The 23,223-nt window shown below is 42.9% G+C and overlaps 1 protein-coding gene across 1 annotated transcript in view; it reads right to left on the bottom strand.

Moving 5' to 3' along the window:
* Positions 1 to 23,223, bottom strand: part of GTF2F2 (general transcription factor IIF subunit 2) — a 345,191-nt gene that overhangs the window by 212,828 nt on the left and 109,140 nt on the right. The window lies entirely within an intron of this gene.

Genomic DNA, 23,223 nt, shown 5'->3' with positions numbered 1-23,223 from the left:
AAAAATGAAACCTTCTGCACACCAAAGAGACACTTTGATCCCTTCACAAACAAAGAATTAGCACGCAGGACCTGAAAAACTGTTCTGACCTGCTTCACATGAGACTCCCAATCATCCGAGAAGATCAAAATGTCATCCAAGTACACAATCGGGAATTTATCCAGGTACTCTCGGAAGATGTCATGCATAAAGGACTGAAACACTGATGGAGCATTGGCAAGTCCGAATGGCATCACTAGATACTCAAAATGACCTTCGGGCGTATTAAATGCAGTTTTCCATTCATTTCCTCGCCTGATTCGCAACAGATTATACGCACCACGAAGATTTATCTTGGTGAACCAACTAGCCCCCTTAATCCGAACAAACAAATCAGATAACAATGGCAAGGGGTACTGAAATTTAACCGTGATCTTATTTAGAGGGCGGTAATCTATACAAGGTCTCAGCGAACCATCCTTCTTGGCTACAAAAAAGAACCCTGCTCCTAATGGTGACGATGACGGGCGAATATGCCCCTTCTCCAGGGATTCCTTCACATAACTGCGCATAGCGGCGTGCTCAGGCACGGATAAATTAAACAGTCGACCTTTTGGGAATTTACTACCAGGAATCAAATTGATAGCACAATCACAATCCCTATGCGGAGGTAGGGCATCGGACTTGGGCTCATCAAATACATCCCGGTAATCAGACAAGAACTCTGGAACCTCAGAAGAGGTGGATGACGAAATTGACAGAAATGGAACATCACCATGTACCCCCTGACAACCCCAGCTGGACACCGACATGGATTTCCAATCTAATACTGGATTATGGGCTTGTAGCCATGGCAACCCCAACACGACCACATCATGCAGATTATGCAACACCAGAAAGCGAATAACCTCCTGATGTGCAGGAGCCATGCACATGGTCAGCTGGGTCCAGTATTGAGGCTTATTCTTGGCCAAAGGCGTGGCATCAATTCCTCTCAATGGAATAGGACACTGCAAGGGCTCTAAGAGAAACCCACAACGCTTAGCATACTCCAAGTCCATCAAATTCAGGGCAGCGCCTGAATCCACAAATGCCATGACAGAATACGATGACAAAGAGCAGATCAAGGTAACGGACAGAAGAAATTTTGACTGTACCGTACCAATGGTGGCAGACCTAGCGAACCGCTTAGTGCGCTTAGGACAATCAGAGATAGCATGAGTGGAATCACCACAGTAGAAACACAGCCCATTCAGACGTCTGTGTTCTTGCCGTTTAACTCTGGTCAAAGTCCTATCGCACTGCATAGGCTCAGGTTTAAGCTAAGGTAATACCGCCAAATGGTGCACAGATTTACGCTCACGCAAGCGTCGACCGATCTGAATGGCCAAAGACATAGACTCATTCAAACCAGCAGGCATAGGAAATCCCACCATGACATCCTTAAGGGCTTCAGAGAGACCCTTTCTGAACATAGCTGCCAGCGCAGATTCATTCCATTGAGTGAGCACGGACCACTTTCTAAATTTCTGACAATATACCTCTATCTCATCCTGACCCTGACAAAGAGCCAGCAAATTTTTCTCTGCCTGATCCACTGAATTAGGTTCATCGTACAGCAATCCGAGCGCCAGGAAAAACGCATCGATATTACTCAATGCAGGATCTCCTGGCGCAAGAGAAAATGCCCAGTCCTGAGGGTCGCCGCGCAAAAAAGAAATAACAATCAAAACCTGTTGAACTGGATCACCAGAGGAGCGAGGTTTCCAGGCCAGAAATAATTTACAATTGTTTTTGAAACACAGAAATTTAGTTCTATCTCCAAAAAACAAATCAGGAATAGGAATTCTTGGTTCCAACATAGCTTTCTGATCAATAGTGTCTTGAATCTTTTGTACTCTTGCCGAGAGCTGATCCACAAATGAAGACAGACTTCTAATGTCCATCGCTACACCTGTGTACTGAACCACCCAAATGTCTAGGGGGAAAAAAAAGCAAAACACAGTGCAAAGAAAAAAAAATGGTCTCAGAACTTCTTTTTTCCCTCTATTGAGAATCATTAGTACTTTGGGATTCCTGTACTGTTATGAAAGGCAATTCAGTACTACAATGGACATAGCGGTCAGAGCACATACAGTGATCTGACAATAACCCAAAATCATAGAACGAGCTCTGAGACGTGGGAACTCTGCAGACCGCAATCCCTAATCCTCTCCAAACAACACTAGAGGCAGCCGTGGATTGCGCCTAACTCTGCCTATGCAACTCGGCACAGCCTGAGAAACTAACTAGCCTGAAGATAGAAAATAAGCCTACCTTGCCTCAGAGAAATACCCCAAAGGAAAAGGCAGTCTCCCACATATAATGACTGTGAGTTAAGATGAAAAGACAAACGTAGAGATGAAATAGATTCAGCAAAGTGAGGCCCGACTTTCTTAACAGATCGAGGATAGAAAAGGTAACTTTGTGGTCTACACAAAACCCTAAAGAAAACCACGCAAAGGGGGCAAAAAGACCCTCCGTACCGAACTAACGGCACGGAGGTACACCCTTTGCGTCCCAGAGCTTCCAGCAACAAATTAGACAAGCTGGACAGAAAAAATAGCAAACAAATAGCAAAGAAGAACTTAGCTATGCAGAGCAGCAGGCCACAGGAATGATCCAGGGAAAAGCAAGTCCAACACTGGAACATTGACAGGAAGCCAGGATCAAAGCATTAGGTGGAGTTAAGTAGAGAAGCACCTAACGACCTCACCAGATCACCTGAGGGAGGAAACTCAGAAGCCGCAGTACCACTTCCCTCCACCAACAGAAGCTCACAGAGAGAATCAGCTGAAGTACCACTTGTGACCACAGGAGGGAGCTCTGCCACAGAATTCACAACAGCGGTGGTTGCCATTTTCAAATGGATTTTTTTTTCTTTTTTTTTTAAGTATCAGGGAACCTCAACCATATTAATTCTATACACAGTACACAAGCGATTATGCCGACACCTGCCTACAGAGGTTTTTTTCTTTCAGTATCTATATATAATATTCATTAAGCAAACTTGGGGCAGGTCAGTGAGGGATCAGTGACCTGTCAGCAGTCTGCATTATGAATACCTAATCAGAGCACCACATGAAGACCCCCACAGGCAACCCCGAAGCACGAGAATCTCATTAACTCAAAACTGAAAAAAAAAGATAACACAACAACCACAAGACGGATTTCATCACCAGGTACCTTTATAATCAGCATAACGGCGCCAACCTGACACTACCTGTAAGTTATTGTGCACAATCCTACTAACAGATTCTCTTTAACCAACCTGTCATGCTGCCTGCAGCCAAGAGCTGACAGGTGCCACGATCCTGATGAAATGTCGCATTTTAGAGAGTCCCTACAGAAAATTAACTGTTCAGATTAGGTAAAGAGTTACTAAGTGCTCTGTGCCTTGTAGAAAGGGGCTGTGCATCATGGAAACCCATCAGTGACCAGGGGCCAACATTAAAGCAGCGCTGTATAAAAAGTTTAGTAGTGTTTAGTGACCTGTGGCTAGGGCAGCATGATATCTTCGCTTTTGAAAATTTTGGTTGAGAATTTTTTAAATATTTTTTCTTTTTGTTTTTAACAATTAGTAGCGAGAGCACATAGATTTTCCAAGATATCAAAAGAAAAAAAAATCAAAGTACCATAAACTTAATTGAGTATGCCATGATGAGCACACAGGAGTACAGCTTACCACTAATAGATTTTTTTCCATTAAAAGTAAGGCTTGCTGTGATCACGACCGGTTTCCTTTTTAGCACTTGTATCATGTACAATGCCTTTTAAACAGCAAAGTTTGGAGAGCATTGCTTGTGTTTAAAGCATACTGTACCTATCAATTCCAATAACTTGCCATGTGTACACCATTTCTCGAAATTATATGATTGCATTTTTTCATAAGTTTTCCCCTCTGCACCATCCATCTTTAGTTTTCAACTGACAGAGCCTGGCAGGTGGAGACTTGGTACTATGTCACCCATACATGGCACATGCAGAGAGATATCCGGATTCCTGCCCTTCTTTCTCTGTAGCACATAGACAGAAGCAGCGCTGAAGACAATTTACTGTAATACTTAGCAGTGTAGATGTGAATCCAGCCCTGAAGTGAAATTTGCTAGAAGCTGCAACTGGCTATTTCCTGGTGTGTCACTGTGCAGAGTTCTTATTACTAATCCTTCCCCGCTCTATAGAGTGTAGTAGAGAGAGCAATCTGATATTAGAGATGTGCCGATCATGCAAAATTTAAACTCTCCTGTTCATGTAGATTTTACTATGAAATTCGATTTGCAAAGAAGTTATTCTCCATCAATGTAATATTCCTTATTATTAATCTCTGGGGACTCTCCAGACACCGGAGCATAATAAACATAATCTATAAAAACAATATCGTTATACTCATTATAAACACTCAACTCTCCAGTCGAGTCCTCGTCTCAAATTCTGATCACTGCTGCGAGCACCGAAATCCCCAGACCTCTCAAACTGGTTGGACTTCCGGCTATGATGAGGCCCAGGAGGGCTCTGAGCAAACATGCGAAAAGTCACAAAGTCATGACGTGCTCCGTGACCCTCCATGCATACGCACAGAACAATCCCTGGCCACGCGAAAGGCGGATGACAGGGATTTCTGCACATGCGACAGATCAGAAGATCAGATTTGGACTGGACAAGTGACAGGGAGGACCAGAGGGGCATTAGAGGTGAACGAGGAGGAGAGAATTTTTTAAACTTTTGATTGCCCCTCACGGCTCAGAAAAATAAAAGCCATTAGTTACGATGTTGTCGAATCCACAGGAAAGCATATTACAAAAAATCTGCATTGTGGCAAAATTGGATGTTTGTGGGATTCAATTCTACTCAAATGTATCTGCGCGTCTTCACTTGACCGCTCACTGTGCTGGCAGTCTGACTTGATTTGGCCAAGACCGATTTGAGACTCAAACACAAAAGCTAATGTTTTTAGGTTGACCGTCCCCTTAATTGAAGAGTGCAAAACATGTGTTGTTTTCACGCAACATTGCAAGGGAAACAAGTGCGGAAGCCCAAGTGAAGGATAAGCTACTACTGCACCGGCGAGCTCGGCATTAAAATGAAACATGGACAAATGGACTGTGGCTGCACAAAGCAGGACTACAAGCTACAAGCAATTGAACTACGGAAATGTTTTTATTGTCAAGGCAACTGCCACCGAACACGTCTGTGAAGCATTAAACTTCTATTTTATCTTTAACAAGAGGGACCTGCCACGTCATTGACCATAAATAAATATTATATATCATTGCAGCCATTTGGTAAATTCAAAAAAGGTCGATTTTTTCAAATTAATGTGCACTCTGCATGGATCATGCCTGAAAAAAAAAGAAAAAAAAAATGTTGACATTTTTTAAAATTTAACCCCTTTCTGACATCGGACGTACTATCCCGTCCATGTGGGGTGGGCCCCTATGACCATGGACGGGATAGTACGTCCAACGCGATCGGCGGTGCTCACGGGGGGAGCGCTGCCGATCGCGGCCGGGTGTCAGCTGCCTATCGCAGCTGACATCCGGCACTATGTGCCAGGAGCGGTCACGGACCGCCCCCGGCACATTAACCCCCGGCACACCGCGATCAAAGATGATCGCGATGTGCCGGCGGTACAGGGAAGCTTCCCGCAGGGAGGGGGCTCCCTGCGGGCTTCCATGAGCCCCCCGATGTGATCGCGTTGCTGCGAGGGTCTCACCTCCCTCCCTGCTCCCTCCAGCCCCGGATCCAAGATGGCCGCGGATCCGGGTCCTGCAGGGAGGGAGGTGGCTTCACAGAGCCTGCTTAGAGCAGGCACTGTGAAGGCTGCAGCGCTGCATGTCAGATCAGTGATCTGACAGAGTGCTGTGCAAACTGTCAGATCACTGATCTGTGATGTCCCCCCCTGGGACAAAGTAAAAAAGTTAAAAAAAAAAATTTCAAATGTGTAAAAAAATAAATAAAAAAAAATATTCCAAAATAATGAAAAAAAAAAAAAATATTATTCCCATAAATACATTTCTTTATCTAAATAAAAAAAATAAAAGTACACATATTTAGTATCGCCGCGTCCGTAACGGCCCGACCTATAAAACTGGCCCACTAGTTAACCCCTTCAGTAAACACCGTAAGAAAAGAAAAAAAAAAACGAGGCAAAAAACAACGCTTTATTATCATACCGCCGAACAAAATAAATAACCATGGTACCGCTGAAAACGTCATCTTGTCCCGCAAAAAACGAGCCACCATACAGCATCATCAGCAAAAAAATAAAAAAGTTATAGTCCTCAGAATAAAGCGATGCAAAAATAATTATTTTTTCTATAAAATAGTTTTTATCGTATAAAAGCGCCAAAACATAAAAAAATGATATAAATGAGGTGTCGCTGTAATCGTACTGACCTGAAGAATAAAACTGCTTTATCAATTTTACCAAACGCGGAACGGTATAAACGCCTCCCCCAAAAGAAATTCATGAATAGCTGGTTTTTGGTCATTCTGCCTCACAAAAATCGGAATAAAAAGCGATCAAAAAATGTCACGTGCCCGAAAATGTTACCAATAAAAACGTCAACTCGTCCCGCAAAAAAACAAGACCTCACATGACTCTGTGTACCAAAATATAGAAAAATTATAGCTCTCAAAATGTGGTAACGCAAAAAATATTTTTTGCAATAAAAAGCGTCTTTCAGTGTGTGACGGCTGCCAATAATAAAAATCCGCTAAAAAACCCGCTATAAAAGTAAATCAAACCCATGTATTTATTTCCATTTTCCCATTAGGGCTAGGGTTAGTTAGGGCTAGGGTTAGGGCTAGGGCTAGGGCTAGGGTTAGGGCTAGGGTTAGGGCTAGGGTTAGGGCTAGGGTTAGGGCTAGGGTTAGGGCTAGGGTTAGGGCTAGGGTTAGGGCTAGGGTTAGGGCTAGGGTTAGGGCTAGGGCTAGGGTTAGGGCTAGGGTTAGGGCTAAAGTTACAGTTAGGGTTTAGATTACATTTACGGTTGGGAATAGGGTTGGGATTAGGGTTAGGGGTGTGTCAGGGTTAGAGGTGTGGTTAGGGTTACCATTGGGATTAGGGTTAGGGGTGTGTTTGGATTAGGGTTTCAGTTATAATTGGGAGGTTTCCACTGTTTAGGCACATCAGGGGCTCTTCAAACGCAACATGGCGTCCCATCTCAATTCCTGTCAATTTTGCTTTGAAAAGTCAAACGGCGCTCCTTCCCTTCCGAGCTCTCCCATCCGCCCAAACAGTGGTTTACCCCCACATATGGGGTATCAGCGTACTCAGGACAAATTGTACAACAACTTTTGCAGTCCAATTTCTTCTCTTACCCTTGGGAAAATAAAAAATTGGGGGCAAAAAGATAATTTTTGTGAAAAAATATGATTTTTTATTTTTACGGTTCTACATTATAAACTTCTGTGAAGCACTTGGTGGGTCAAAGTGCTCACCACACCTCTAGATAAGTTCCTTAGGGGGTCTACTTTCCAAAATGGTGTCACTTGTGGGGGGTTTCAATGTTTAGGCACATCAGTGGCTCTTCAAACGCAACATGACGTCCCATCTCAATTCCTGTCAATTTTGCTTTGAAAAGTCAAACGGCGCTCCTTCCCTTCCGAGCTCTCCCATCCGCCCAAACAGTGGTTTACCCCCACATATGGGGTATCAGCGTACTCAGGACAAATTGTACAACAACTTTTGCAGTCCAATTTCTTCTCTTACCCTTGGGAAAATAAAAAATTGGGGGCAAAAAGATAATTTTTGTGAAAAAATATGATTTTTTATTTTTACGGTTCTACATTATAAACTTCTGTGAAGCACTTGGTGGGTCAAAGTGCTCACCACACCTCTAGATAAGTTCCTTAGGGGGTCTACTTTCCAAAATGGTGTCACTTGTGGGGGGTTTCAATGTTTAGCCACATCAGGGGCTCTCCAAACGAAACATGGCGTCCCATCTCAATTCCAGTCAATTTTGCATTGAAAAGTCAAATGGCACTCCTTCGCTTCCGAGCTCTGCCATGCGCCCAAACAGTGGTTTACCCCCACATGTGGGGTATTGGCATACTCAGGACAAATTGTACAACAATGTTTGGGGTCCATTTTCTCCTGTTACCCTTGGTAAAATAAAACAAATTGGAGCTGAATTAAATTTTTTGTGAAAAAAAGTTAAATGTTCATTTTTATTTAAACATTCAAAAAATTCCTGTGAAGCACCAGAAGGGTTAATAAACTTCTTGAATATGGTATTGAGCACCTTGAGGGGTGTAGTTTTTAGAATGGTGTCACACTTGGGTATTTTCTATCATATAGACCCCTCAAAATGACTTCAAATGAGATGTGGTCCCTAAAATAAAATGGTGTTGTAGAAATGAGAAATTGCTGGTCAACTTTTAACCCTTATAACTCCCTAACAAAAAAAAATTTTGGTTCCAAAATTGTGCTGATGTAAAGTAGACATGTGGGAAATGTTACTTATTAAGTATTTTGTGTGACATATCTCTGTGATTTAATTGCATAAAAATTCAAAGTTGGAAAATTGCGAAATTTTCATAATTTTCACCAAATTTCCGTTTTTTTCACAAATAAACGCAGGTATTATCAAAGAATTTTTACCATTGTCATGAAGTACAATATGTCACGAGAAAACAATGTCAGAATCACCAGGATCCATTGAAGCGTTCCAGAGTTATAACCTCATAAAGGGACAGTGGTCAGAATTGTAAAAATTGGCCCGGTCATTAACGTGCAAACCACCCTTGGGGGTAAAGGGGTTAATAAAAAAGAAAACTGAAATATCACATGGTCATAAGTATTCAGACCATTTGCTCAGACACTCATATATAAGTCACATGTTGTCGATTTCCTTGTGATCCTCCTTGAGATGGTTCTACTCCTTCATTGGATCCACCTGTGTTTAATTAATCTGATATGACTTGAATTGGAAAGGCACACACCTGTCTGTATAAGACCTCACAGCTCACAGTGAACAGCAGACCAAATGAAAATCGTGAGGTCAAAGGAACTGGCCAAGGAGCTCAGAGACAGAATTGTGGCAAGGCACAGATCTGGCCAAGGTTACAACAGAATTTCTGCAGTACTCAAGGTTCCTAAGAGCACAGTGGCCTCCATAATCATTAATTGGAAGAAATTTGGAACCACCAGAAGTGTTCTTACACAGGGCCGTCCACCCAAACTGACCAATCATGGGAGAAAAGCCTTGGTGAGAGAGGTAATGAAGAACCCCCAGATTACTGTGGCTGAGCTCCAGAAAGTTCCACAAAGTCAACTATCACTGCAGCCCTCCACCAGTCAGGCCTTTATGGCAGAGTGGCCCGATGGAAGCCTCTCCTCAGTGCAAGACATATGAAAGCCCGCATAGAGTTTGCTATAAAAAAAAAAATAATAATAAAAAAAACCTGAAGGGCTCCCAGACTATGAGAAATAAGATTCTCTGGTCTGATGAGAAGAACATAAACCTTTAGACCTTTTTGGTGACAATTCTAAGCGGTATGTTTGGAGAAAACCAGGCACTGCTCATCACCTGCCCAATACAATCCCAACAGTGAAACATGGTGGTGGCAGCATCATGCTCTGGGGGTGTTTTTCAGTTGCAGGGACAGGATGACTGGTTGCCATTGAAGGAAACATGAATGCGGCCAAGTACAGAGATATCCTGGAAGAAAACCTCATCCAGATTGCTATGAACCTCAGACTTGGCCAAAAGTTCACCTTCCAACAAGACAATAACCCTAAGCACACAGCTAAAATAACAAAGGAGTGGATTCAGAACAACTCTGTGACCATTATTGACTGGCCCAGCCAGAGCCCTGACCTAAACTCAATTGAGCATCTCTGGAGAAACCTGAAAAAGGCTGTCCACCAATATTCACCATCCAACCTGACGGAACTGGAGAGGATCTGCAAGGAAGAATGGCATAGGATCCCCCAAATTCAGGTGTGAAAACTTGTTGCATCATTCCCAAGACGACTCATGGATGAACTATCTCAAAAGGGTAATTCTACTCAATACTGAGCAAAGGGTCTGAATACTTATGACCATGTGATTTCAGATTTTCTTTTTTAATAAATATGGCAAAATTAATATATTTCTGTTTTTTCCAGTCAAGATGGAGTGCAGAGCGTACATTAATGAGAATGAACTTTTTTGAATTTACCAAATGGCTGCAATGAAACAGAGTTAAAAATGTAAAAAGGGTCCGAATACATATACAGTGCCTTGCGAAAGTATTCGGCTCCCTGGAACTTTTCATCCTTTTCTCACATATCATGCTTGAAACAAAGATACCAAATGTAAATTTTTGGTGAAGAATCAACAACAAGTGGAACATTGATAGACCATTATTTTTAATCTTTAACCCCTTCACCCCCGGAGCTTTTTCCGCTTTTTCATTTTCGTTTTTTGCTCCCCTCCTTCCCAGAGCCATAACTTTTTTATTTTTCCGTCAATATGGCCATGTGAGGGCTTATTTTTTGCGGGACGAGATGTACTTTTGAACGATACCATTGATTTTACCATGCCATGTAACAGAAAACGGGAAAAAAATTCCAAGTGTGATGAAATTGCAAAAAAAGTGCAATCTCACACTTGTTTTTTGTTTGGCTTTTTTGCTAGGTTCACTAAATGCTAAAACTAACCTGCCATTATGATTCTCCAGGTCATTACGAGTTCATAGACACCAAACATGTCTAGGTTATTTTTTATCTAAGTGGTGAAAACAATTTCCAAATTTTGCTAAAAAAAAAAAAAAAAATTGCACGATTTTCCGATACCCGTAGCGTCTCCAATTTTCATGATCTGGGGTCAGGTGAGGGCTTATTTTTTGCGTGCCGAGCTGGCGTTTTTAATGATACCATTTTGGTGTAGATACGTTCTTTTGATCGCCCGTTATTGCATTTTAATGCAATGTTGCGGCGACCAAAAAAACGTAATTTTGGCGTTTTGATTTTTTTTCTCGCTACGTCATTTAGCGGTCAGGTTAATCCTTTGTTTTTATTGATAGATCGGGCGATTCTGAACGCGGCGATACCAAATATGTGTATGTTTGATTTTTTTTTAATTGTTTTATTTTGATTGGGGCGAAAGGGGGGTGATTTGAACTTTTATATATTTTTAATTTTTTTTATATTTTTAATCACTTTTTTATTTTAATTTTAGCATGCTTCAATAGCCTCCATGGGAGGCTAGAAGCATGCATAACTCGATCGGCTCTGCTACATAGAGGTGAAGTACAGATCACCTCTATGTAGCAGAAATGCAGGGTTGCTTTGAACGCCGACCACAGGGTGGCGCTCAAAGCAATCGGCCATCAACAACCATAGAGGTCTCAAGGAGACCTCTGGTTGTTATGGCGATGCACTGCTGACCCCCGATCATGTGACGGGGGTCAGCAGTGCGAGCCCTTCCGGCCGCGCGGCCGGGAGCGCTAGTTAAATGCTGCTGTCAGCGCCTGATGGCGGCATTTAACTAGTTAATGAGCGCGGGCGGATCGCGATTCCGCTCGCGCTCATTGCGCGCACATGTCAGCTGTACAAAACAGCTGACATGTCGCGGCTTTGAGGTGGGCTCACCGCCGGAGCCCACCTCAAAGCAGGGGATCTGCCAGCTGACGTACTATTCCGTCAGCTGGCAGAAAGGGGTTAAAGACTCCATAATAACAGGGTCTGTACCACAGGACTGGCGTATAGCAAATGTGGTGCCAATATTCAAAAAGGGGACAAAAACTGAACTCGGAAATGATAGGCCAGTAAGCTTAACCTCTACTGTGGGTAAAATCCTGGAGGGCATTCTAAGGTATGCTATACTGTAGTGTTGTGAATTCTGTGGCAGAGCTCCCTCCTGTGGTCACAAGTGGTACTTCGGCTGATTCTCTCTATGAGCTTCCGTTGGTGGAGGAGAGTGGTACTGCGGCTTCTAAGTTTCCTTCCTCAGGTGATGTGGTGAAGTCGTTAGGTGCTGCTCTATTTAACTCCACCTAGTGCTTTGATCCTGGCCTCCAGTCAATGTTCTAGTATTGGACCTGTTTCCTCCTGGATCGTTCCTGTGGCCTGCTGCTCTGCATAGCTAAGTTCTGCTTTGCTATTTTGTTTGCTTTTTTTTTCTGTCCAGCTTGTCTATTTGTTTTTCCTTGCTTGCTGGAAGCTCTGGGACGCAGAGGGTGTACCTCCGTGCCGTTAGTTCGGTACAGAGGGTCTTTTTGCCCCCTTTGCGTGGTTGTTTGTAGGGTTTTGTGTTGACCGCAAAGTTACCTTTCCTATCCTCGCTCTGTTTAGTCGGGCCTTACTTTGCTAAATCTATTTCATCTCTACGTTTGTCTCTTCATCTTAACTCACAGTCATTATATGTGGGGGCTGCCTTTTCCTTTGGGGTATTTCTCTGAGGCAAGGTAGGCTTATTTTCTATCTTCAGGCTAGCTAGTTTCTCAGGCTGTGCCGAGTTGCATAGGGAGCGGTAGGCGCAATCCACGGCTGCCTCTAGTGTGGTTGGAGAGGATTAGGGATTGCGGTCAGCAGAGTTCCCACGTCTCAGAGCTCGTTCTATGTTTTTGGGTTATTGTCAGATCACTGTATGTGCTCTGACTTCTATGTCCATTGTGGTACTGAATTACCTCATCATAACACTGGAGTATCTGAAGAGGAATAACCTCATGATCCAGTATCAGCACGGGTTTACTAGGGACCGTTCATGTCAGACTAATTTGATCAGTTTCTATGAAGAGGTAAGTTCCGGATTGGACCAAGGGAACCCTGTGGATGTAGTGTACATGGACTTTTTAAAAGCTTTTGATACGGTGCCACACAAAAGGTTGATACATAAAATGAGAATAATGGGGATAGGGGAAAATATGTGCAAGTGGGTTGAGAGCTGGCTCAGGGATAGGAAACAAAGGGTGTTTATTAATGGAGCACACTCGGACTGGGTAGCGGTTAGCAGTGGGGTACCACAGGGGTCAGTATTGGGCCCTCTTTTTAACATATTTATTAATGACCTTGTAGGGGGCATTCAGAGTAGAATTTCAATATTTGCAGATGACACTAAACTCTGCAAGGTAATCAATACAGAGGAGGAAAATTTTATATTACAGGATGATTTATGTAAACTAGAAGCTTGGGCTGATAAATGGCAAATGAGCTTTAATGGGGATAAATGTAAGGTCATGCACTTGGGTAGAAGTAATAAGATGTATAATTATGTGCTTAATTCTAAAACTCTGGGCAAAACCGTCAATGAAAAAGACCTGGGTGTATGGGTGGATGACAAACTTATATTCAGTGGCCAGTGTCAGGCAGCTGCTACAAAGGCAAATAAAATAATGGGATGCATTAAAAGAGGCATAGATGCTCATGAGGAGAACATAATTTTACCTCTATACAAGTCACTAGTTCGACCACACCTAGAATACTGTGCACAGTTCTGGTCTCCGGTGTATAAGAAAGACATAGCTGAACTAGAGCGGGTGCAGAGAAGAGCGACCAAGGTTATTATAGGACTGGGGGGTCTGCAATACCAAGATAGGTTATTACACTTGGGGCTATATAGTTTGGAAAAACGAAGACTAAGGGGTGATCTTATGTTAATGTATAAATATATGAGGGGACAGTAAAAAGACCTTTCTGATGATCTTTTTAATCATAGACCTGAAACCGGGACAAGGGGGCATCCTCTGCGTTTGGAGGAAATAAGGTTTAAGCATAATAACAGACGCGGATTCTTTACTGTAAGAGCAGTGAGACTATGGAACTCTCTGCCGTATGATGTTGTAATGAGTGATTCATTACTTAAATTTAAGAGGGGACTGGATACCTTTCTGGAAAAGTATAATGTTACAGGGTATATACACTAGATTCCTTGATAGGGAGTTGATCCAGGGAACTAGTCTGATTGCTGTATGTGGAGTCGGGAAGGAATTTTTTTCCCCAATGTGGAGCTTACTCTTTGCCACATGTTTTTTTTTTTGCCTTCCTCTGGATCAACATGTTAGGGCATGTTAGGTTAGGCTATGGGTTGAACTAGATGGACTTATAGTCTTCCTTCAACCTTAATAACTATGTAACTATGTAACTAATGTGAAGTTGAACAAAATTTTTTGGTTATTTTAAGTTTTTGTGGAAATTCAAAAACTGAAAAGTGGAGCGTGCAATATTATTCAGCCCCTTTAACTTAATACTTTGTTGCGCCATCTTTTGCTGCGATTACAGCAGCAAGCCGCTTGTGGTATGTCTCTATCAGTTTTGTACATCGAGAGACTGAAATTCTTGCTCATTCTTTCTTGGTAAACAGCTCGAGCTCAGTGAGGTTTCATGGAGACAGTTTGTGAACAGCAGTTTTCAGCTCTTTCCACAGATACACGATTGGATTGAGGTCTGGACTTTGACTTGGCCATTCTAACACCTGGATACGTTTATTTGTGAACCATTCCACTGTAGATTTTGCTTTATGTTTAGGATCATTGTCTTGTTGGAAGACAAATCTCCGTCCCAGTCTCAGGTCTTTTGAAGATTCCAACAGGTGTTCTTCAAGAATGATCCTGTATTTGGCTCCATCCATCTTCCCATCAATTTTAACCATCTTCCCTGTCCCTGCTGAAGAAAAGCAGGACCAAACCATGATGCTGCCACCACCATGTTTGACAGTGAGGATGGAGTGTTCAGGGTGATGAGCTGTGTTGCCTTTACGCCAAACATATATCGTTTGGCATTGTTGCCAAAAAGTTCGATTTTGGTTTCATCTGACCAGAGCACCTTCTTCCACATGTTTGGTGTGTCTCCCAGGTGGCTTGTTGCAAACTTTAAAAAACATTTTTTCTGGATATCTTTGAGAAATGGCTTTCTTTTTGCCACTCTTCCATAAAGGCCAGATTTGTGCAGTGTACGACTGATTGTTGTCCTATGGACAGACTGTCTCACCTCAGCTGTAGATCTCTGCAGTTCATCCAGAGTGATCATGGGCCTCTTGGCTGCATCTCTAATCAGTCTTCTCCTTGTTTGAGATGAAAGTTTAGAGGGACGGCCGGTGTTATGTAGGCAATCCAGTGACACAGTGTGCCAGCAATCAGAGCACATACAGTGATCTGACAATAACCCAAAAACAATAGAACGAGCTCTGAGACGTGGAATCTCTGTAGACCGCAATACCTGAACCTATCCTAAACACAACTAAAGGCAGCTGTGGATTGCGCCTGACACTACCTATGCAACTCGGCACAGCCTGAGGAGCTGACTAGCCTGAAGATAGAAAAACAAGCCTGACTTGCCTCAGAGAAATACCCCAAAGGAAAAGGCAGCCCCCCACATATAATGACTGTTAGCAAGATGAAAAGACAAACGTAGGGATGAAATAGATTCAGCAAAGTGAGGCCCGATATTCTAGATAGAGCGAGGATAGCAAAGAGAACTTTGCAGTCTACAAAAAACCCTAAAGCAAAAAACCACGCAAAGGGGGCAAAAAGACCCACCGTGCCGAACTAACGGCACGGCGGTACACCCTTTGCGTCTCAGAGCTTCCAGCAAAACGAAATGACAAGCTGGACAGAAAAAGTAGCAACAAAAGCAAAGAAGCACTTATCTAAGCAGAGCAGCAGGCCACAGGAAAGATCCAGAAGCTCAGATCCAACACTGGAACATTGACAAGGAGCAAGGAAGACAGAATCAGGTGGAGTTAAATAACAAAGCAGCCAACGAGCTCACCAGAACACCTGAGGGAGGAAGCTCAGAAGCTGCAGTACCACTTGTGACCACAGGAGTGAATTCAGCCACAGAATTCACAACAAGCCGGGTCTTGGTAGATTTGTAGTGGTATGATACTCCTTCCATTTCAATATAATTGCTTGCACAGTGCTCCTTGGGATGTTTAAAGTTTTGGAAATCATTTTGTATCCAAATCTGGCTTTTAACTTCTCCACAACAGTATCACGGACCTGCCTGTTGTGTTCCTTGGTCTTCATGATGATCTCTGTGCTTCAAACAGAACCCTGAGACTATCACAGAGCAGGTGCATTTATGCAGAGACTTGATTACACACAGGTGGATTATATTTATCATCATTAGGCATTTAGGAAAACATTGGATCATTCAGAGATCCACAATGAACTTGAGTGAGTTTGCTGCACTGAAAGAAAGAAAAGGGTTGAATAATATTGCACGCCCCTCTTTTCAGTTTTTGAAAATTGCGTTCCACTTGTTGCTGATTCTTCACCAAAATTTAGATTTGATATCTTTATGTTTGAAGCATGATATGTGGGAAAAGGTTGAAAAGTTCCAGGGGGCCGAATACTTTTGCAAGGCACTGTATATACATATACAATATACACAATTTTTTGTATACAATTTTTTCTGGTGTGCTGAAGAATGAGCCAGAAACACATTTACAAGAAATGAAAGCTGAATACCTTAATTGTGAGATTTAACAAAAATGCTGTGAAATGCGTGACTTCTCGTTTCTATGAGAAACTGTGCTTTAAGTTAAAGCTTTTGCTAAGCGTCAGCTTTTATCTTCCACGAAGGAATACATCAGACGCTCCACAATGTAAAAGCCTCTGATAATTCCTTCTCTGGTACTCATCTAAGTGTTAACAAATAAAACAAAATATAACTTTGAACTTTCTCCTAAGTAGCCATTATCATATAAAGATGTCCCTAGATTTTCATTTTCTGCTCCACTAAATGTAATTTCAGTAATATTCTTTCTAAATGAACACACAAGTGCCATGTATCAAGAACTGAAGATTCCTTTTACACTGCGAATAGAGTAGCCATTTCTCCCTAGAGCCATACCTCCGAGTCACCTCTGCTACCTATATGGAAGGTGGTGCTACCTATATGGAATTTATACTTCCTATTCATAGATGCACACCACGCAGTTGACACCAACAGGACACTCTTTCGGCCTCTGTTGGGATCACGCATTAGGGGTTTGTTTTTGGTTCCATAGTGCCCTATAGTCTACGCGCTTCAACACCGTATCGGCGCCTATTTCAAGTCATACAAATCTACAGAAAGGGTTTACAAGTGTATAGGGGGTTTTAAAAGCCTGAAATGGGTCATTTCATTTGTAAACTCTGGACATGTAATCCCTTTGTCATTTTTTTTATGACTTGGGAAAAACACCAATAGTGTTGAAACGCGTAGGATAAATAAGGGAGCCCTCACTGAACTACATGGCAGCAAGAGACTCTCTTCCATCTGCGCAGCCCATCTTCAAACAGAGAAGAGTAAAAATTGGACTCCTAAGAGACTTGACTTCATGTTTACACTTGTAGGTCTTCGCTCATAGTTGCAGCCTTCATGTATGATCCAATACTAGAGCGTGTGTTTGAAGATATTTTTTTGTGCATGGCCTAAGTTGGATAAACAGAACAGAACACAATCAAATCCTAGGATAATTATTCCTACCACACTACTCCTAAGCAACACATCCTGGATGATCACAGATGTGGAGAAAATCCCTCAGGAAATCTCATTTAAAACGTCTGGTCGAGGAGGAGGTAATGATAACCACATGACTTATGGCAGAATTAACAGAACCACTTCAGCTATAAATTGTCACGATAGAGGTCACGTCCAACTCTCAGCTAACCCAATACCCTACTGACTATTCCTTTTGGTCTAGCTAGGCACAAGGCGGCTCAGGTTGCTATGGTGCATCTGACTAGGTATCACATGCACAACCTGAAAGCATGGTAGTGGGTTCTATCTTGATCCATCATAAAAGTTCGATGCACAAAAGAGTCCGAGGAAAGCCAGTTACATTTTTAATGCTTCAATGTGGAGCACAAATACACATAGCAGCAACATTTTGGCATCTACTATATAATTGTCTAAGGGTCACTTCCGTCTTTCTGTCTGTCTGTCACAGATATTCATTGGTCGTGGCCTCTGTCTGTCATGGAATCCAAGTCGCTGATTGGTCGTGGCAAAACGCCCACGACCATTGCCACGACCAATCAGCGACGGCCACAGTCCGGTGGCAATATGGCCACTCTTTCCTCCCCGCAGTCCGTGCCCGCTCCATACTCCCCTCCAGTCATCCAGTCAGCCCTCACACGGGGTTAATGCCAGTGTTACCGAAGCGCGGTGTAACGCACTTCGGTCATGCAGCTATTAACCCTGTGTGACCAATTTTTTACTATTGATGCTGCGTCTGCAGCGTCAATAGTAAAAAGATCTAATGTTACAAATAATAATTTAAAAAAAAACGTTATTCTCACCCTCCGACGTCGCACCCTGTCCTCGGCAGTGCAAGAGGCAGGTTCCAGTGCTAAGGATGCTATGCGAGAAGGACCTGCCATGATGTCACGGTCATGTGACCGCGACATCATCACAGGTCCTGCGCTCATACCAACCCTGGGACCGGAAGCTGCCGCGTGCACCGCACACAGGCGATAGGACTAAAAGGGGCCTTCGGAGGGTGAGTATATGTTTTTTTTTTAACCTGTTACATACGTGGCTGGGCAATATACTACGTAGCTGGGCAATATACTACGTGACTGGCCAATATACTACGTGACTCTGTGCTGTATACTACGTGACTCTGTGCTGTATACTACGTGGCTGGGCAATATACTACGTGGCTGGGCAATATACTACGTGGCTGGGCAATATACTACGTGGCTGGGCAATATACTACGTGGCTGGGCAATATACTACGTGACTCTGTGCTGTATACTACGTGGCTGGGCAATATACTACGTGGCTGGGCAATATACTACGTGGCTGGGCAATATACTACGTGGCTGGGCAATATACTACGTGGCTGGGCAATATACTACGTGGCTGGGCAATATACTACGTGGCTGGGCAATATACTACGTGGCTGGGCAATATACTACGTGGCTGGGCAATATACTACGTAACTGGGCAATATACTACGTGGCTGGGCAATATACTACGTGACTGGGCAATATACTACGTGACTGGGCAATATACTACGTGACTGGGCAATATACTACGTGACTGGGCAATATACTACGTGACTGGGCAATATACTACGTGACTGGGCAATATACTACGTGACTGGGCAATATACTACGTGGCTGGGCAATATACTACGTGGCTGGGCAATATACTACGTGGCTGGGCAATATACTACGTGGCTGGGCAATATACTACGTCGCTGTGCAATATACTACGTGGCTGTGCAATATACTACGTGGCTGTGCAATATACTACGTGACTGGGCAATATACTACGTGACTGGGCAATATACTACGTGGCTGGGCAATATACTACGTGGCTGGGCAATATACTACGTGGCTGGGCAATATACTACGTGGCTGGGCAATATACTACGTGGCTGGGCAATATACTACGTGGCTGGGCAATATACTACGTGGCTGGGCAATACACTACGTGGCTGGGCAATATACTACGTGGCTGGGCAATATACTACGTGGGCTGTGCAATATACTACGTGGACATGCATATTCTAGAATACCCGATGCGTTAGAATCGGGCCACCATCTAGTATATTATATGCATTTCTGCTGCACAATAGAGCATTGAAAAATTAACTGGCTTTGACTCTTCAAGATTGCTTAGGAGGCATCAAGCGTAAAAGAGAAGTTATTCATGAAGTCCACCTACAACATTGAGGCATTTTTCATGTCAACTATCAACACCAAGTCAGCAGCTTCCTAGACCCTGGTGGTCTGAAATGTATGCAGAAATAACACTATCCATATGCCATATTGTGGACATTATATGCTTTAGGGCCTAAAGGAATGCTTAGAACTACTTTGCCACACTGTATTGCAAAAATTGTATAAATAAATGTATATATCACATACTGTAGGTTGTCTAAGCTCTAGAACAGACATTTTCAATTTATAGTAAGAGCAACACAGCAAAACTAAAATTTAAAATATCGCCCCTAGTAAACAATTAAGTTACATCTTTTATTTTCCATACTAAATGTGGTTACCAAGCACTGGCTATAGTGACGACATGGGTCCATTAGTAGAATTGTATTGTATACTAGCTGAAGAGCCCGGCGTTGCCTGGGCATAGTAAATATCTGTGGTTAGTTATAGCACCTCACTTCTCTTATTTTCCCATCACGCCTCTCATTTTCCCAATCACATCTTTCATTTTCCCCCTCACATCTCTCATTTTCTCCCTCACTCCTCTCATTCCCCCCTAACACTTGTCAATTCAACCTCACATCTGTCATTTTCTGATCACTCCACTATTTTTCCTCACTCCTCTCATTTTGCACTCACACCTTTTCATTTTCACCTCACACCTCTCATTTTCACCTCATCACCTCAGTATTTACATGTTTGTCATCTCCTGTATATAGTATACATCTGTATGTCATCTCCTGCATATAGTATATACCTGAATGTCATCTCCTTCTATATATAGTATATACCTGTATGTCATCTCCTCCTGTATATAGTATATACCTTTGTCATCTCCCCTGTATATAGTATATATCTGTGTGTCATCTCCTCCTGTATATAGTATATACCTGCATGTCATCTTCTATATATAGCATATACCTGTATGTCATCTCCTCCTGTATATAGTATATACCTGTGTGTCATCTCCTCCTGTATATAGTATATACCTGTATGTCATCTCCTCCTCTATATAGTATATATGTGTGTCATCTCTCCTGTATATTGTATATATCTGTGTGTCATCTCCTCCTGTATTAGACCTCGTTCACACGTTATTTGCTCAGTATTTTTACCTCAGTATTTGTAAGCTAAATTGGCAGCCTGATAAATCCCCAACCAACAGGAAGCCCTCCCCCTGGCAGTATATATTAGCTCACACATACACATAATAGACAGGTCATGTGACCGACAGCTGCCGTATTTCCTATATGGTACATTTGTTGTAGTTTGTCTGCTTATTAATCAGATTTTTATTTTTGAAGGATAATACCAGACTTGTGTGTGTTTTAGGGCGAGTTTCGTTTGTCAAGTTCTGTGTGTTGAGTTGCGTGTGGCGACATGCATGTAGCGACTTTTGTGAGATGAGTTTTGTGTGGCAACATGCATGTAGCAACTTTTTGTGTGTCGAGTTGCATGTGACAGGTTAGTGTAGCAAGTTGTGTGCAGCAAGTTTTGCGCATGGCGAGTTTTGCGCGTGGCGAGTTTTATGTGTGGTGCCTTTTGAGTATGTGCAAGTTTTGTGTAAGGCAACTTTTGCATGTGTTGCAACTTTTGTGCATGTGGCAATTTTTCCGCGTGTGCAAGTTTTGCGTGTGGCGAGTTTTCCATGAGGTGACTTTTGAACGTGTGGCGAGTTTTGCGTGAGCCTAGTTTTGCATGTGGTGAGTTTTGCACATGGCGAGTTTTGTGCAGCGACTTTTGTGTTTCGACTTTTATGTGGCGAGGTTGGTGTATGTGTGGTGAAATATGTGCTGAGGGTGATATGTGTTCGAGCACGTGGTAGTGTGTGGCGCATTTTGTGTGTGTGTTCATATCCCCGTGTGTGGTGAGTATCCCATGTCGGGGCCCCACCTTAGCAACTGTACGGCATATACTCTTTGGCGCCATCGCTCTCATTCTTTAAGTCCCCCTTGTTCACATCTGGCAGCTGTCAATTTGCCTCCTACACTTTTCCTTTCACTTTTTCCCATTATGTAGATAGGGGCAAAATTGTTTGGTGAATTGGAAAGCGCGGGGTTAAAATTTCACCTCACAACATAGCCTATGACGTTCTCGGGGTCCAGACGTGTGACTGTGCAAAATTTTGTGGCTGTAGCTGCGACGATGCAGATGCCAATACCGGACATACACACATACACACACACACACATACACACACATTCAGCTTTATATATTAGATATTTTATCACGGTCAGCATTTTTCTATGGGTGTGCGCTCTCTTTGCCACCATGTACCCACATAAATTTGTGATAAATGTAATTTTAATTCACAATATTTTATGTCCTGACCACTTACCGTATATACTCGACTATAAGCCGACCCGAGTATAAGCCGAGACCTCTAACATTGCCACAAAAAACTGGGAAAACTTAATGACTGGAGTATAAGCCTAGGGTGGAAAATGCAGCAGCTACCGGTAAATGTCAAAAGTAAAAATAGATACAAATAAAAGTAAAATTAATTGAGACATCAGTAGGTTAAGTGTTTTTGAATATCCATATTGAATCAGGAGCCCCATATAATGCTCCATACAGTTTATGATGGGCCCCATATAATGCTCCATACAAAATACGCCCCATATAATGCTCCATACAGTTTATGATGGGCCCCATAAGATGCTCCATATTAAAATATGCTCCATATAATGATGCACAAACGTTGATTATGACCCCATAAGACGCTCCATAGAGATATTTGCCCCATACAATGCTGCACGTGGCCCCATAAGATGTTCCATAGGAATATTTGCCCCGTATAATGCTGTACAAATGCTGATTATGGCCCCATAAGATGCTCCATAGACTATCATGCGCCATATGCTGTTGCTGCGATTAAAAAAAAAAAATGACACTCACCTCTTGTCGCTCAGGCCCCTGGCACTTGCTATAGTCACCTGTCCGTGTTCCACCGCCGGGAGCCGCTGTGTCTTCCGCGTCCTCCGTACTGACTGTTCAGGCAGAGGGCGGAGCGCACTCTAATCGTGTCATCGCGCCCTCTGACCTGAGTGTCACTGCAGAGGACGCGGAAGACGGAGCCCGGAGGTGGAACGGGGGACAGGTGAATATCGCGCACTGCCTCCGCCATACTCACCTGCTCCTGGCGCGGTCCCTGCAAGTCCCTGGTCCGGGCGCTGACAGCTTCTTCTTGTATTGAGCGGTCACATGGTACCGCTCATTACAGTAATGAATATACGGCTCCACCCCTATGGGAGTGGAGTCGGAACACAGCACCACAATAACATTTTTATTGTACATCCTCTCTCTGCACAATGCATGTTGATATTTTAACTTGTTCTGAAACCCTTCTGGAAGAGGCCCTAAAACACATTTTGCACTGGTACACCTAAGAACTGAATAAAAATGCTTTTACACAATGCTAGGATAGCACACACTCTAGTAAAGGCAATCTATTTGTATGCTTTTTTTCAACAAGGCTGTTATAAGAATATCTTAGCCGTGTCCCAGAACCACTACAGATCATTCTAATACTGTCTGTCAGAGAAGTTCAGCACTAGAGAGTGGAGGAGAAGAGTCAATGGAGCCAATCCCTTACACAGTTAAATGCAAATGCCTTTT

Source organism: Ranitomeya imitator, chromosome 3, assembly GCF_032444005.1.
Source record: "Ranitomeya imitator isolate aRanImi1 chromosome 3, aRanImi1.pri, whole genome shotgun sequence".
Classification (NCBI taxonomy): Eukaryota; Metazoa; Chordata; class Amphibia; order Anura; family Dendrobatidae; genus Ranitomeya; species Ranitomeya imitator.
This window is presented reverse-complemented; position numbering and strand designations above follow the sequence as displayed.